Here is a 7,747-nt window from a genome sequence, read left to right on the forward strand (position 1 = left end):
TCAGTAATCCGATCGAATTCCCTTGGCATCATAGATACCACCCCGATTAGGATATCTAGGGAGGCTTCCGACCCTGAGTCAAAGTTGTCAGTCAGCATTTCATCTTCAGCGGCCACTTGATTGTGTCTTTCACTGGCCATTTTAACTGGATTATTAAGCTTTCTTTTGACGAAGCTTGAGTCTTCTCTTTTCTTCACAGTCACATTGGTACTCGACTCAGCTTGATCTCTCTCACCAGCTTCTCTCTGGGCTTTTCTCCTTCTTTGTTCTCCCCTCCATTGAGATTTGGTCGTAGGTTTCTTTCCCTTATAGTTCTAAGACACGTGTGAGGTCCTTTTGTCAGCCCGAAACTCCTTGCGGTAAGCCAATGACAAACCTCTCTCGACCTCGAAGTTCTGCCATTTTCCACGACCGTGTTTCCTGCCATCAGTTGGCTTGACCCACTTTCCATTTGACCCTTCAACACTAGGCTTGAAGGAAATGGGTTTAATATCTGGCCCTACTTGCTTGGCTTCACCAAGTCTCACCATGGGCCGTCTTGGATCAGGATATCTCCTGGGGTCAAAAGCCCTTCTTGGCTTACCCACCTGATGACTTTGGACGGATTTGCGACCATCTCGGTGATTTACTATCCTAACCCCTTCAATATTTTGAGCTGCTTTCTTGTCGAATACAGCACTGCACCAAGGGCATAACATGACTTCCGACTTCTTTTTCTGACACCTTACAATATTTCTTCCTCTTTAGGGAAGGAGATTTTGTTATACTCCTCCTGTCGACATTCATCGTCGACCTCCATAGAGGTCTCTTGAGATACCTTGACCATATTGACCTCCATGTGGATATCTTCAGTGATATCTAACCTTTGGAATTATATTTGAAGGCCCTTAGTGAGCTTGTCCATCTGGACGAAACCAACAACGGTTTCTTTGGTGATCATCATTAGCTTTGAACTTTCAGCGTCCTCAGTGTTGGAGGCATCAACATTTTTGTTAGTGATATCTCCTGAAGCCTTTTGAGCGAAATCGTCAAGAGGCTTTTGCTCAAAGTATTCATGAACCTTCTCCATAATAGGTCCATTGACGAAGTCCTCAGTGACTTCAGTCATGTTGAAATCTTCAGAGACTTCAATAAGGTTCACTTCTTCAGGTTCAGTATAATGGGCCTCAGCTACTTGTAGAGGATCGGAGTCGATCTTCATCTGACTCTGTGTTTTGTCTCCGAACTTGAGTCTCCCTTCCTGGATGACATTTTGCACAAGATCCCTGAAAAGAAAACATTGAGACGTTGTATACCCTAGAAAACCATGGTATTTGAAAAAACCTATTTTCTTTCTTTGCTCTAAATGAGGTACTTTAGCACCCGAAGGTACTATCATTTGACCATCCTTGACTAACAAGTCAAATATTTTGTCACATTTTGTAACGTTGAACGTATAAGTTTTCTTAGGAAATTTGTCACTCTTTTCTGGTTCAACGGGATTTTTCCCATTCGAAGGTGCTAAAACTTTGCACGCATATGGTGGCCCTTGCGTCAATTCAGCAAGGTCGATCTCATTATCATCAAAGTCTGAAAGTCCGTGACAAGAACCTTCATCATCATTTCTGAAATCGACATAGGCTACCCTTTTACCTTTATTTGCCCTGGTCTTTTCTTCCTTCAAATCTTCATCATCATTTCTGAAATCGACATAGGCTACCCTTTTACCTTTATTTGCCCTGGTCTTTTCTTCCTTCAAACGTTCCAACTGTCGAACCCTATCAGCCAATTGGGTCATATCCCTCAGGTATTGAGTATCTAATTTCTTTCTAATCGAATAGTCGAGGCCTCCAGTGGCCATTTTGACCAGTTCATGCTCTGGTATTTTTGTAAAACACCTAGCATTGAGCAATTGAAACCTATTTAGATAGTCATCAATTGGCTCAGTGAACTTTCGCTTGATACTAGCCAATTCCTTCAAACTTATCTTCGTTTGCCCCATGTAAAACTGCTCATGGAACATTCTTTCCAGTTGGTTCCAAGTGTGGATCGAACTTTCGGGCAAGGTGGTGAACCATGTGAAAGCATTCTTTGTGAGAGAACTTGGAAAAAAATTATCCTAAGGCTCTCATTGTTTGACATATCTCTTGCCTCAATTAAATATCTAGCCACGTGCTCGACAATGGCTTCAGTGGTATCCCCAAAAAACTTAGTGAATTTGGGGATTTTGGTTCTAGGGGGTGATTCTTCCTGCAAGATATACTCTAACAAAGGTGACGTATAATTTGGCCTTCTAAGGCCGAAGTTTATCCCATTTCACACCATAATTCTTTCGACTATAGCTGCTAGATTATTATCTACTGCCACATTATCATGTCGAACTTGTCGTATGATATCATCGGCATTTTGGTTTCTATTCACCATTAATACCCTTGGTTCCCTGGGTATTTTTGGTTCAATCCTAGGGGGTACTGCTACTTCCCCTTGGTTTTGTGGGATCTGGTTAATAGTGAGGTCTTCTTCAAAAGTGGCCTCTTGATTTTCTCTTACCCAATCTCTAGGAAGGTGTCGTTGGTGTTGTGGTACACCAAGGGATTCAGACATTCGCGCCACATGTGATGTCATCTGTTGATTCAACTGAGTCGTATTTTGAATTAGAGGATTCAATACAGTGGTCAAAGTCTGGTTCAACATCCGAACCATTTCATGGCTGCTTTCGTCCATTTGTTGCCTCCATGCTGCCGTGGGGTTATTGGTAAGAGTAGGTAGTTGTGTTGGGTGTCTCAAACCTTAAGATTGGTTAGTTCGACCCATGTTAACTCCAGAGCCTTGTACTGGAGAATTTATGTTAACCACTGGTTCTGAAAAAGTAGAACCAGTGTTGTGTAAATTGGCCATTACTGAAGTTGGCATTCCATACGGCTGTTCTCGACTACCAAGTGGTATTGAGAAACCAGGGGGTACCAACAACCTATTTGGGATATCTCTAATTGGTGGAGGAGTATGATGAGGTCCCCTAGGCCCAATGTAGGTTAAAATTGGTTCAGAATGGGAGATCGAATGGGTAGGCATCAAACTCACCATAGACGGAACTACTTTGGACACATGTGTTGTGACCGTGTTTGCCCCTATCGAATAAGAAGGGGGCATTATGTTACATGGATTTTGAGAGTTTTGGGTATCTAGTGCATTCACATGTTCGATCCTCGTATGGGATTCTCTCCCTGTTCGTTGTCTGTTGTTTATGGCTACTTTACCACTTCTTAATAACATACAACGAATCTTTTCCCAAAAAAAAACTTAACAACCAGAACTACATACAATTCGTAATGTTAGCACTGGTCCCACCGGGTGTGCCAATTTGTTTACCTTGAAAATCGGTAAACAACTGCTGATCTTCCAAAATTTTAAATTTGGTTACTTGCAGGATCGATCAGATTGATCCTAGGACATGTGCTAATTGTTTTGAAAATGAGTTTTAGTAATAACGAACACTCCAATAGTAAGCGTAAAATTAGAGTTTGAAAACTAATAAAAAGGTTGATATGAATGAGAGAAATTGTAAAGGACTTGTAGCAATAAACAACTGACAAAAGTAAATGTGGAAAGCAAGGAAATCTTAAGACTGTAAATGACGAAGTAAAAGAAGAGTGTTTGGAATGAAGAAGTAAAGAAGTGTATTTCTGGAAAAAAAAGTAAAGATAAATTTGTATTGCTTTGAAGTAACTAACAATGGTGTAAACAAACGTACGTTCTGTGATTTACGATTCTTCTTCACACGAGTACTTGGTAAATGTACAGGTTTTTGTACATGCTTTGACACACCCTTTTTCTAACACTAAGACCCTATATTTATACTGGATCGAGATAACCGTTTCTGATGGTTCTTCAATCACGTCGAGACACATGGCGCCTTGCATGTATGCAATAATCCATTATGCTTCACGTGTACTCTCAACGGTTTTCGATAAGGGCCAAGTTCCCCCCTTATTTGAATTTTGAATCTTTGATCGAAAACCGTTTTCAACCGTTTTTAAGAGATATTTCTGGAGTCTCAACTATATGTTGATCCTTATTACCCTTGTTCAGTCGAATCACCCCCTAGCTAGTCGAATATCACCTCCTGGTCGAAAAACAGTTATACATATGATTTCCTTTTTTGGTAATTCTTAATGGGCGTCGAAAATCTGAGCTAACATTTATATGTCTCCTCAGTTCTCTTACTAATCATCTGGTTGTTTGTTCTAGGATCAACCGGGCCATCCAATTTTGTCCCACTTTACAGTGTTATAACATTAGTGTGTCCCTTTGGGTTTGGTTGTGGTTGGCCAGGAAAAAGGCCAATTGAGGAAACAGTAGCTGCTTATTGTTGTGCTACTTGGGATATTTGTGTCTCTAGCATTTTGTTATGCGTGGCTAAAGCGTCTACCTTATTTGCTAATTGTTTGACCAACTCATTGTTATGAATGTTTTAATCCATAAATTCCTTATTTTGTTGAGTCTGAGATGCAACGAAGTTTTCCATCATTATTTCGAGATTCGACTTCTTAGGCACTTAGGGAGCAGTGGGTGCGGCTTTTTGATAACTGAGAAGAGTAGCAGGTGTTGGGCTAGGAGAAAACAATGCATTGTTGTTCTTATAAGAAAAGTTAGGGTGATTCCTCTAGCCAGGATTGTAAGTATTAGAGTACAGGTTTCCTTGGGCATAGTTCAATTGGTCAGACGAAGTTCCATCCAATAATTGACATTTGGGAGTGTTATGCCCATGGGCCCCACATAGCTCGCAATTAGGTGTCACAATAGCGATGGTAGCTGCTGGAGTTACGGTCAAACTCTCGATCTTTTGCGTAAGGGTGACTACCTTGGCATTGACATGGTCCATGCCATTAACTTCATACATATTGTCTCTCGTTTGGTATTTTTCTACTGGATTTTGCTACCTCCACATTAGTAATGATTTTGTGCCATGTTTTCTATGAGTTGATAGGCATCTTGGTAGGGTTAGTCCATTAGAGCGCCACTAGCTGCAGCGTCTAAGGTTAATTTAGTGTTGTACAGGAGACTATTGTAAAAGGTGTGGATGATTAGCCACTATTCAAGTCCATGATGTGGATAAAGACTCATCATATCCTTGTACCTTTCCCATGCTTTGAAAAGTGAATCTTCATCTTTCTGTTTGAATCCATTGATTTGGATTCTTAACATAGTTGTTTTGCTAGGTGGGAAGTATCGTGCTAAGAAGGCTTTCTTCAATTCGTTTCATGTAGTGATTGAGTTAGATGGTAGAGACTGGAGTCAATCTCTAGTTCTATCTCTTAAAGAAAAGGGGAAAAAACATAGTCGTATGGCTTCTGGATTTACACCATTAGCTTTCAATGTGTCTGCGTACTACACAAACACTGACAGATGAAAGTTTGGGTCCTCTGTGGGATTACTAGAGAACTGGTTTTGTTGCACAATTTGCAATAGAGCGGGTTTCAACTCGAAATTATTTTCCTCGATGGTGGGGGTGCAATACTTGAGTGTGGCTCTTATTGAGATGGAGCAACATAGTCCTTGAGAGGACGGTTTTGGTTTACAGCAATATCTGAGGTTGGGATATTATACTCTAAGCGAAGTTGTTTAATTCGGGTCTGATGATAAAGTGCTCGATTTTGCTAATGGGTTATTCTAGCTCGTCCTCTGAGGAACGAGTGTTTGGCATATAATCAACTAACTAGTAGGGAAATATAACTAATCAGGTTATTTGTATTCATTTAGGAATAATATGTTTAAGTTATCTTTTAATTCAAGTTTTGTTAGAACTGGTTCACTTATGAGTCATGATAATCTATATTTGCTTGACACAATAACTACCTATGGAAACACATGGTACAAAGCATAAAATTGATAATAATAATTCAGGAGCATCATGGCACAAGCGACTTGGTCACGTCCCTAAAAATAGAGTTGAGCGACTAGTGTCTGATGGAATTTTATATTCCATTGACGTAACAAACTTTGATGTTTATTTTGAATGCGTTAAAGGAAAACAGACCAAACCAAAGAAATTTGGTGCATATAGAGCTACAAATATCTTAGAATTGATACATACAGATATTTGTGGACCATTTTAGACACCTTCTTGGAATGGTCAACAATATTTTATATCATTCATAGAAGATTATTCTAGATATGCATACATATTTATTATACATGAAAAGTCTCTATCATTGGACGTGTTCAATTCGTTTTAGGCTGAAGTTGAGGATCAACTTAACAAAAGAATTAAGAAATTCGTGTATGACTGTGGCAATGAATATTATGGCAGATATGACGGTTCAAGTGAGCAACATCCAGGGTCATTTGCCAAATACCTGGAGGAATGTGGAATCATCCCACAATACACCATGTCAGGATCTCCTAGTATGAACGGTGTTACTGAAAGATGAAATCAGAATCTTAAGGATATGGCAAGGAGTATGATTTTTCATTCTACCTTTCCAGAGTCACTCTAGGGAAAGACACTAAAGACTGCAACTTATATCCTAAATAAAGTATCAATAAAGGTAGTTACCAAAACACCTTACGAGCTTTCGCCCAGTCTAAAATATTTTCTGTGTGGGGATGGCCAGCTAAGGCAATGTCTTACATGCCAAATGAAAAGAAATTGGAATCCTGAACAGTGAGTAACTACTTTATTGGCTATTCTGAAAGATCCAGAGGCTACAAATTTTATGATACCAAATTAAATTAAATTTTTGAGACGGGAACAAACACATTCTTTGAGGACATTGAGTTTTAGGGAAAGAATAACGTTAAAGACTTTATCTTAGAGAAAGAATCGGTAACAATTCCAAAACCAATTCATATAGTTGCTATTAATCAAACAAGAATGGAACCTCCACAAGACATTGTTGGAATTCCTCCAACTCAAGATGATTTGGTAATTCATGAAGAACAAACTCAAGATCCTCAAGAACAAGTATTGTAAGAACTAATACCTTTATAGAGATCCACTAGAGAAAAGAGAAATGCTACTCCAGATTATTACATAGTCTTTCTCCAAGAACATGAGGAAAATAATGGTATGATGGAAGATGATCCAAGCGCCTTGTTAGTTTGATACCGAATATTATACACTTGCTTGATATTTGATATATTTTCGGAGATGAGTTATATATTTCCCTCTTCTTTCGCACGTCATTGTCACAAAAGCGCATCTTTTATCCGAGCCATTATCGAACCTTCCAATAACCACACCATATCCAAGTTTAAAGGCCTTCATATGAATCCATTGAAGCATTTGATCGCGAGATTTAAACTCTTGCTTATTTTTAAATTGGTTGCCAACATCTACCGCTTTCACAACAACACCTTGGACATTTGGAGAAACAACTATTTTTGAAAAAACATCGGGGTGCACCATATCTAATGAAAACAATTACAACATAATAGTATATAAGCGCCACTGCTGAAAACAGGGTTGGAAAATGAATACAAGCTAGTTTCGAAGATGCATCTCCAAAAAAGTTCATACTCGTTCCGAAGATACATTTTTGCACACAACACTCGTTTTTTCAGGAAAAAAATGCATGATTAATGTGAGCAATACAGTGTGAAATAAAGGATCTATCTTCTTTTGCTCCCTTCAATGTGATGAACAACAAGATTGGAGATTTGGAGTGAAAAAATGTATTGAGAATAGATGGGTTTTTGGTGATGGGTTGTGTTGGTAAACAACAGTGGCAATAATGGTTGTGTGATCATGGAACTTTAAATGTTATCA

General features: G+C 39.1%; 1 non-coding gene across 1 annotated transcript; it reads left to right on the forward strand.

Moving 5' to 3' along the window:
- The first annotated feature begins 5,077 nt into the window (after window positions 1-5,077).
- Window positions 5,078-5,184, forward strand: LOC127077087 (small nucleolar RNA R71). The gene has a single exon (XR_007787071.1). It is a non-coding gene; the product is annotated as a small nucleolar RNA R71 (small nucleolar RNA).
- Window positions 5,185-7,747: the final 2,563 nt, after the last annotated feature.

The sequence above is a fragment of the Lathyrus oleraceus genome, chromosome 4 (assembly GCF_024323335.1).
Source record: "Lathyrus oleraceus cultivar Zhongwan6 chromosome 4, CAAS_Psat_ZW6_1.0, whole genome shotgun sequence".
Lineage (NCBI taxonomy): Eukaryota > Viridiplantae > Streptophyta > Magnoliopsida > Fabales > Fabaceae > Lathyrus > Lathyrus oleraceus.